The 9335-nt window shown below is 31.8% G+C and overlaps 1 long non-coding RNA gene across 1 annotated transcript; it reads right to left on the minus strand.

The window, feature by feature from the left end:
- LOC141646430 (uncharacterized) lies at positions 1–2825 on the minus strand. Its single transcript, XR_012545551.1, has 4 exons — positions 2539–2825; positions 1690–1877; positions 1534–1584; positions 1–478 (listed from the first exon to the last, which is right to left on the minus strand). It is a non-coding gene; the product is annotated as an uncharacterized LOC141646430 (long non-coding RNA).
- Positions 2826–9335: the final 6510 nt, after the last annotated feature.

Here is a 9335-nt window from a genome sequence, read left to right on the forward strand (position 1 = left end):
CAGGAAACATAGGTACATTTTAGCTTAAGGTGGACAGGTGGTAACATATTCAACAACCACTGATATGTCACTATCTTTAGAATATTATGTTTACATGTAAACAGAAATCCACCCTCACATATGGGTGATCATGGTTGCAAATCTTACACATTTTTATCACCTACAATGGTCATATAAGACGAGGGACAGCGACGTACATAGTACTCTCTACTTCAGTCCCTTTCTTAGCCTTTTTCTTTAATTTGGCCCCATGTTCCTTTTTTTTCGTTGACTGCGGCCCTTTATCGTACAACATAACAGGTTAAGAATAGAAGGCACGGTGGCATCTACCGTTGTTTCCTCTTCCTCCATATTAAGGTTAGAAAGCATCAATGTTACCTCCTCATTAGCCTTAATAAACAGCTTATCCACAACAACTCTTGCATCAGTAACATCCTGGCTTATGTTAGAAAGCAGCAATGTCCTAAATGTTACCACCCTGAGGAAGAAAATGTATCCATAATAACAATGTATAATATGTATTAAGACAATAAAGCACAGTGTGACCATTTTAGCTTATGTTAATACACTGTAAGATGGCAACATTTATGTAAGAATGTGGTGACTTGAGAGAATATGACACAATGTAACCATGATAGCTTATGTTGCCACAAATTAAGAAGGCGACATTGATGAAAGGACATGGTGACATAAGACATTATGACACAAATGTAACCATGTTAGCTTATGTTGCTACAAACTAAAGAAGGCCACATTGATGTAGGGACGTGGTGCCATAATACATTATGACACAAATGTAACCATGTTAGCTTATGTTGCTACAACCTAAGAAGGTAACATTGATGTAGGAACCTGGTGACATAAGACAATATGACAGAAATGCAACGATGTTAGCCTATGTTGCTACACGCTAAAATGGTTACATTGTGACACGTTCTACTTTAAACAAATATGTGACCATGTTTAAACAAGTAAGTAACCATGTTTGTATGTTAGTTGATGCAAATATGTTGTTATGGTGATAATTGTACAATCACACTAAGATAAGTATATGTATGATAAGGTAGTGACATTCACCAATTATCCAAATATCCTTGTTAAGGTGGTGACATTATCAAAATGCAATTACATGTCACCATATTTTGTTTATTATGTTTAGATGTTAAGGAAAATTCAAAACATAACAATTGTCAGCTAAGGTGGTCCGAGTAAAACTAATTGTATAAGCACACTAAGATAGGTACATATGTATGATAAGGTGGTCACATTCACCAATTATGTTAACAAGTTAATAATATTGGTACATTCCTCAAACATAGCTACATATCTTTGTTAAGGTGATCACATTTTCAAAAGTCACATTTTCAGCAGTCACATATCCTTGTTAAGGTGGTGACATTATCAAAATTTGATTTCATATCACCATGTTTGTTTAATATGTTTAGATGTTAAGAAAAATTGAAAACATAACACTTGTCAGCTAAGGTGGCCACAGTAGAAAAAAATCACTTGTATGTTAAGAAAGGATATCACCTTAGTTTAAAGTGATAACATATAAGCTCAAATATGGTCACATAGTGATTCCTGCAAATTGTTTAATAATTAGTCACAAATGTCAAACATTTTTTATGGCATTTGCTATTGCTTGGTCTTGGTCAGTGAAAATTGAGACAGGGCGGACATACTCACCCCTGGATTCATTGAAAACGTTGAACAACCACTCAAATGATTCTTCCCTCTCGTTCGACAGGAAAGCACAACCGAGCATAACGTTGGACCAATGATTGTTTATACCCACAAATGATCCACATACAAGTTGTAAATGAGTTCCCATTTTGAAGCTTTTATTCCAAGTAAACTGCCTGAAAGATCAGTACCTGACAATCAATAAATTTATAGCCTTGGTTAAAATGGTAACACTAAAACTCTAAACTGGTCACACTGTAAGCTAAAATGGTCACATATATTACTGAATAACTACTTTTCAGCTGGCATTTAAATTGACATTATACATTGAACATATGGTTAGTGCACGCCAGTTCTCCTTTCCATTGAACATATTGTACAGTTATCAATAAACCAATGCTTTGCATTGAATAATCAAATCTTGTACATAGTTGATAATTGCTCATCTGTGATGAGATTTCTTTGAAGTTGTTTGAAGTTTAAGTTAATGTGTAAAAACCCTAAATATATGCAAGCAATATTTTGATAACATTAGTTTATTATTTAAGTTTCCAACATTATTAGAATCTTCATCAAAATTTGATAGTTTCCTTCATTTAATTTAACAACAACAACAACAAAGATTTCCTTCATCTAAAACAACACATTACATCATGCATTATATTGATGAATATGTCTATTATCGTCCTAAATGGTTGCCTATGAAGTAAAACATTCAACTAAAAGTAATTAAACAACAACAACACAACAATTTCAGCCGTAAATTTTGATCTAAAAATGCAAATATATCGACCCAAACATATTGTTGCCCTAAAATCTGATGAACAAAAAAATAAATTAAAAAATACACACCTTTACTCATCAACATCCACAATTCCGTTTACAACATCAATAATTTCAGTGTTAACAATACCGTGTTCAACATCAATTTCAGCCTTTTTTTTGTGGATTTATGAGAATTTTACAAAGCTAATTAAAAATATGAATTTGTGATGAATATTTGGTGATTGTTAGATGGATGAATATGAAGAATGAAGAATATAGGTTGAAGATTTGAAGATGGGAAGATTTGGTAGCATGTGGTTGTGTTTGTGTTGATTTTTCACGTGCCTCTTACACAGATTTGATGGGTATGTACTAATTGTCCCCCACCACTAATAAAATAATACTAGCTTCTCAAATACACTATCCACTATCTATCCACTATCCGCCCCATATTAGTGTAAATGGTATCGATTCGCCCCGTCTTCACCTTGTGACGGATAACGTCCGTCACAAATGAGAATTTGTGTCGTAATTATATATCTTCAGCACATCACATAGAAGTCTTATCGTTCACAAAATCTCCCTTATGACGGAGGGTATCCGTCGCAAACTTGCGACGGATACCATATCGTCTCACAAAAAACCCATAAGGGTGAGAGACAAAGCACATGGGGTGGGTACCCACCTTGTCCCCTCTACCCATTTTCACTCACATATTACCCGTCGCAATATCCGACCCGTCGCAAGGGAGACCTACTGCTTATCGTTTGGTCTGCGCACTACTATAGACTGTCAATGCTACTGTACATGTATTGATGTACAACTGTACCATGGTCCCCACGTCCCATAACAAGTACACCAATTCTTATTTCAGACCGGCCGATCCGTCTGAAATAATAAGACGGGTCAAACCCACCCATATTACATTAAACAAAGCGTCCGGATTTTACAAATGGGGGGACAAGTAATTAATGAGCTGCATAAAACTTGATGTGTGTAAGATTTCATGATTTGAGGTTTTAATATAATAATAGCAAAAAAGTACAACCCATTAATCTACACTTTCTACTCTAAACCTACTGCAACTCCTCATTTCTTCCTCTACAACACTCAAATTCTCCATTTTCATAGATCAAAAATCAATTTTCATCTACAATTATAACACTCAATCCCTCATTTTATTTATCTTAACACTCATCATCTTTAACCTTAATACAAAGCTTTCGTCTTTCATCCGATTTGCTGTTTAATGCACAATCCACAATAAACACCAAATTAAATACCCAAGTTTTTCAAATTTTATTATTTATCCACAAACTTAGTCATAATCTTCATCATTTTTAGTAGATGTAACATATTTTCCTCATTATATAGTTCATTTAAAGCCTATAAGATAACATGGATTCTCTTATTTTACTATTACTTTCACTATAAATGTCTTTGATTTGTAAATTTTGATGTTTTAGAATTTAGGGTTCTTATAAACTTGGGTTTTTGATTGATATTTTTAGTTTTGTTTAACAAGATTTATTTTGAATTTGATCTTCATGGGGTATTCACATAAATAGACTTATAGATCTATTTTTTTTTCGTTAGAAGGTTTTTTTACAATAATTTCATTAGTTTTCTTAATTTTTGTATCTTTTGTTCAAGGTAATTATCAATAATGGAGGTGGTCATTGCTGCAATTTTTTTTGAGTGTTAAGAATAACATAAAATAATTAGTGGGATGAGAGAACTTTGATGATATGATTGTGATAATATATATTGTTTAATCATCATTTATATAAATGTCTGGAGTTTTCATTATATTGTGACCATTACAATTTGTGCAGGTATTGAAGTTTTGAAGTAAATAGTTGGGTTGAAGATTAACAAACAAAAGCTCTTGTTCGATCTGTATAAGACACACCCTCAAGCACATATCTTATTTCCTTCAAAGTGATTTTAAAAAACGACAATAGGCACATCTTACACCAAAATTAATCCTTCATTTATGTACTCTCATTTGCACAATTTGTAACCACATTAACAATTATTTGACCTTTTGTATAATTGGTGACATAATATGAATCTGTGGAAACATCTTTGTCATACATATAATTACTTGTTCAGATCACAATTTAATAAATTTGAAATAATCTCATATATGTTCTTATTGGCATATATTACACCAAAATGAATCTTCCCATTATGTAATCTCATTTGCACTGTTTGTAACCACATTAAAAATTATGTAATTTTTTATATAATTGGTAACATACTAGGCTTTCGTGGAAACATCTTTGTCATACATACAACTATTTGTTCAGATTACAAGTTTATAAATTTAAAATGATTTCATATATGTTTTTAGTGGGCACATATTACACCAAAATAAGTCTTCGATTTATGTCTCTCATTTGTACTACTTGCAACCACATTAATAATTATTGGTCTTCTCATATAATTGGTAACATTTTATCATTTTGTGTGAACATTTTCATAGATATAACTACTATTAATTGGTTGAATATGTAAACTTACTTATACAGTATGTTACCCTTTAAGTTAAATTTGTTATGAAGTCCAAAATATGTTACCATTATGTTTAATATGTTACCAATTTTGTTCAGTATGTCAAAATTTTAGTTCACATGTTTCCATCTCATTATTTAATGTCACCTATTTCCGCATCAACAACAACATTGTTCAAAATTTTACAAAGCCAAACATATTTGATACTATTTGCATAAGTTACCACTTTACTTTAATATGTTCTCACTCTAATTCAATATTTGTCCATTAAATCGAAATATATGATGGTAAAATAATTTTGAGTTTTGAATCCAACTTAATCTCATTTTTATTTACTATCATCTTTACTACAAATCTTGCAACTCTCTTATTTTTCTATCCATAGGTTTTTCAAACAGATGACGAGTTGTGATTTGCGTTTCTTTGATGTTTTGCCCAGTCTCAAATTTTTTAACCCCTTGAACGGATGGAGTTGCACAATAATTTCTGTAAAAAAAAATTAAAATCAAAGAAACTAATAAATAACTTATCAAAAACACATAGCTTATATATTCAAAATATGACAAGGAAATGGTGACAAATTATACAAATTGGGAAACAAACTATTCACAAATTTATTCGAAAAATGTAAAATATTAACTTAGTTATGGCAAATAGGGAAATAAAATATACACAGATTCTACTTATGCTAAAATGTTAACTTATTTATGCAGTATGTTACCATTCGATTAAATCCATCTTTTATTTATAAACAACAATGGTGACATATTGCACAAATAAGGTAACATAATATCTTGATTAATAGATACACTAATATCCATGTATTAATGAATTGTAGCAAAGGAACAAATCACACAAATATGGAAACAAAATCTTAATATACAAATATTTATGCAAATCATATATATGCAATATATGTTACTATTTGTTACTAATATTACTTTTAATACAAATCATGACAAATTATATTTAAAGGCTAACAAAGTAATTTGACTAAACCGTGTAATATGTTATCGTTGATGTTGCAAAATGTCACCATTATTACTTTGGAAACAATACAAAATAAATCAATGAATAGACATTCATATAAAAAAATTGTCTCTGCAATATGTTACCATTGACATTCCAAAATGTCGCCATTATTGTTAAGGAGACAACACCTAATAAATCAATAATTAGACATTCATATAAAAATAACTTGTCTTTTGCAATATGTTACCATTTTTTTTATTTTTTATTTTGCAAAATGTTAACATTATTACACAGGAAATAATACTTAATAAATCAAAAAATTTGTTAAAACCAACAAAAAAAACTAGATTTTTCGAGTTTCAATCAAATGCAGAACACAAAGTTTTATAATAATCAAAATATATTTTAAAAGTTTAAACAAACAATGACCCATTAAAATGTGTAAAATAAAGATAATAAAACTTACACAATATCTTTTTCTTCACATATTTTTTTCACCATCTTTGATGAATATGAAATTTTGCAATATTTTTTTGGGACAAGTATGATATGTTTTCAAAGAAATGAAGGAGAGAGAAATTATGGGAGAAATGAAAATGGTAAAGAATTGAAAGTGGGAGAAATGAAATTATGGAGGGAGAAACCAGGTAAAAAGATGGGAGGGAGAAACGAGGTGTGTCAGTAAGTTTTGAAAAATGAAAGATTTTTTTGTATTTTTACTATTCATGCATTAAATGCTCGCAGACCTACCGCCTATCCATTTCTCAGCCCATATTAGCAAATCAGTATCAAACACACCCGTCTTACAAATAAGACGGATATGTATGGTCTTAAGGAAGACTAATTGTAACAAGTAATTATGACTTATGATTTGCAACAAAAGGAAGAAAATATGAACAATTTGTAATTGGAGACTTGAGTATCATACTCAATAGCAATCATGATCCTTTTATTTCTTGAATTTATTTCCTTCTCAAATATAATATTATATTACTCGTGTCAAAGTTTGTGGCAGGTCAAATATTACACTTGTAGGTAAAAATAAACATTTTGTGATTCCATAAACTTTTCTTATCTACACAAGTGGGAGATATTTGACCCGTCGTAAGCTTGTGATGAATATACCCGTCACAAGAGATACTTATTGTAAATTCATAGGGAGAAAAACCTCCATAGTCCGTTGAGTTATCCAACTTAGAGCATGTTTGACCTAACTTGTTAAAAAAAAATATTTTTGAAGCTTAATTTTCAAGAGGTGCTTTTCAAAACTAGAAGCATCAAATCGGTGTTTCTGTTCTAACAAAAAAAAATGGTTTTTGAGCTTTGGGGGGGTTGGGGGGGGGGGGGTGTTTAGAGCAAAAAAAAAAAGGAAATGGTGATTGTATGAGAGAGGGTAGACAAACACACTGTTTGTGTACTTGTTGCAGTACAATCCCGCGGACAATAGGAATAAACAAAGCCTCCTAATTCATTTTGCATGCTTCCCTCCTCTTTTCACCATTCAAAACCTCTCAACAAGCAAAACCCATAAAAATCATCCAAAAAACCTGAATAATTCTGCAAATCCATTATAAATCATCAAAAAGAGAAAAGAATTTTCATTTCCACTGTTTAACTACATCATCTTTCCGCATAAATTTCATTCGCTTTGTTGAAGATAAATAATTTGTCATTGTTCATCACAAAAAGACGATCAAAATGACAGTCAGTGTTCGTGAAATCGATCATATGCAGATTGAAGTTGCCGTCGATGGTAAGTTCCGAATGTTGGTAACTTACTTGCTTTCTTATTTGTGTCTTGGTTATTGTTGTATCTTGTTGTTCATGAATATCATTTGTGTCGGTTCTTCGTGTTAATCAAAGCAATCTTTTATTTGGTATCATTGTTCTTTCATGGTGTTTATTAAATTTGTTCTTTCATTTGGTATCATTGTTCTTTCATCGTGTTCATCAAAGCAATCTTTCTTATTTGTGTCTTGCTGATTGTTGTAGCTTGTTGTTCATGGCAAAAATGATGGAAATTTAAAAGATTGATGAAGAACGAATTATACTTCAGTGGGTTTAAGTAAAACTCTAACCCATATATGTATAACTTCAACAATAGAATCTCAATAATCATAAAATTTTATATAGATCGTGTTATAACTCCAGCGGTATTTTGTATAACTCTTACACAATTTCCTACAGCTTCAGGTAACAGAGTATATAACTCCTGTAATTCTGACCCTAAATTTTGCATAAAAAATATTACTAAACAACCTAATTTGATATAGTTATTCATGTTATAGCTGAAGTTATACATTCATTAATTGAAGTTATAGGATGTAGAATTTCTGTGACACCCTTAAAATTAACGATAAATAAAGGCGTAAATTCTACGGAAAAACTGGTAGGATATGTTTGTAATTGGTTCAACTAGCCAAAAACCTGTAATTTCAAAAATTTTTCTAAACCAATCACAACATTTCCAACATTCCCAAGAGGCGGGTGCCAAAACCTGCAATGCTAACGAACTAATTACATGCCATAGCTAACGATAAGAAAATGTAATGATACAAACCCAAAATAGAAAAAGGGAGACATATGTCCCTTCAAATTATATACAAAACCAAAAGTTAAAAGGGTTACTATAAGAATAGCCAAAACTAGGTCCAAGGTTCTCTTATGCTCACTAGCTCGTCCGTGACCCCAACAAAGCATCAGCAACATGTCAATCGCATTTTATACAAACACGAAAGCCACAATTCAGTGGGGGGTAACTTCGAGTCCTCCCAGCCACGAATCGTCAAAATTAATGTAACATGTAGTAAAACATGTAAACAAGATGATAATTAAACTAATTTCCAAGTATTATAACATATGAATACTAAATTGACCAATTTAAACTATCATGTGAAACAAATAACAAATTGTAATCCAAACTCTATCAACCATAGCCGGCTTGCATCTCACCTTCTATGATTCATAGAATCATCAAACAAGAAAGGGCAATATATCAAAGACAGGCATAAGTTCTTAGCACCGTCAATAGTCACTCTGTAACTCGAGTCTATACCACGAGGTAGGGAAGGTAATCGAACCGGTATCTTGGCTCAGCGGTTAATATTAATAAAACATGGCCAAGACACAACACAACCCTAGCCTAAAATCACTTGAGACCTAGACATGCGGATACACAACACCGCACCCAAGACCCACAATTTTTCTAAAACAAAGTGAGTACCCTAAGGAGTCCACCAAAGGGTTGGCTAGTACTTAAGCTGACCACTTACTATCAAGATAAGTAACGAGGTCATGCCCCAACTTGGATATAAATCCACTAGTCAGGAACACAAAGGCTATCAAGCAGTGAACATATACTCGTCAGAGACTATAAAGACCTATCTATGATGAAG

The sequence above is a fragment of the Silene latifolia genome, chromosome 3 (genome assembly GCF_048544455.1).
Source record: "Silene latifolia isolate original U9 population chromosome 3, ASM4854445v1, whole genome shotgun sequence".
Classification (NCBI taxonomy): domain Eukaryota; kingdom Viridiplantae; phylum Streptophyta; class Magnoliopsida; order Caryophyllales; family Caryophyllaceae; genus Silene; species Silene latifolia.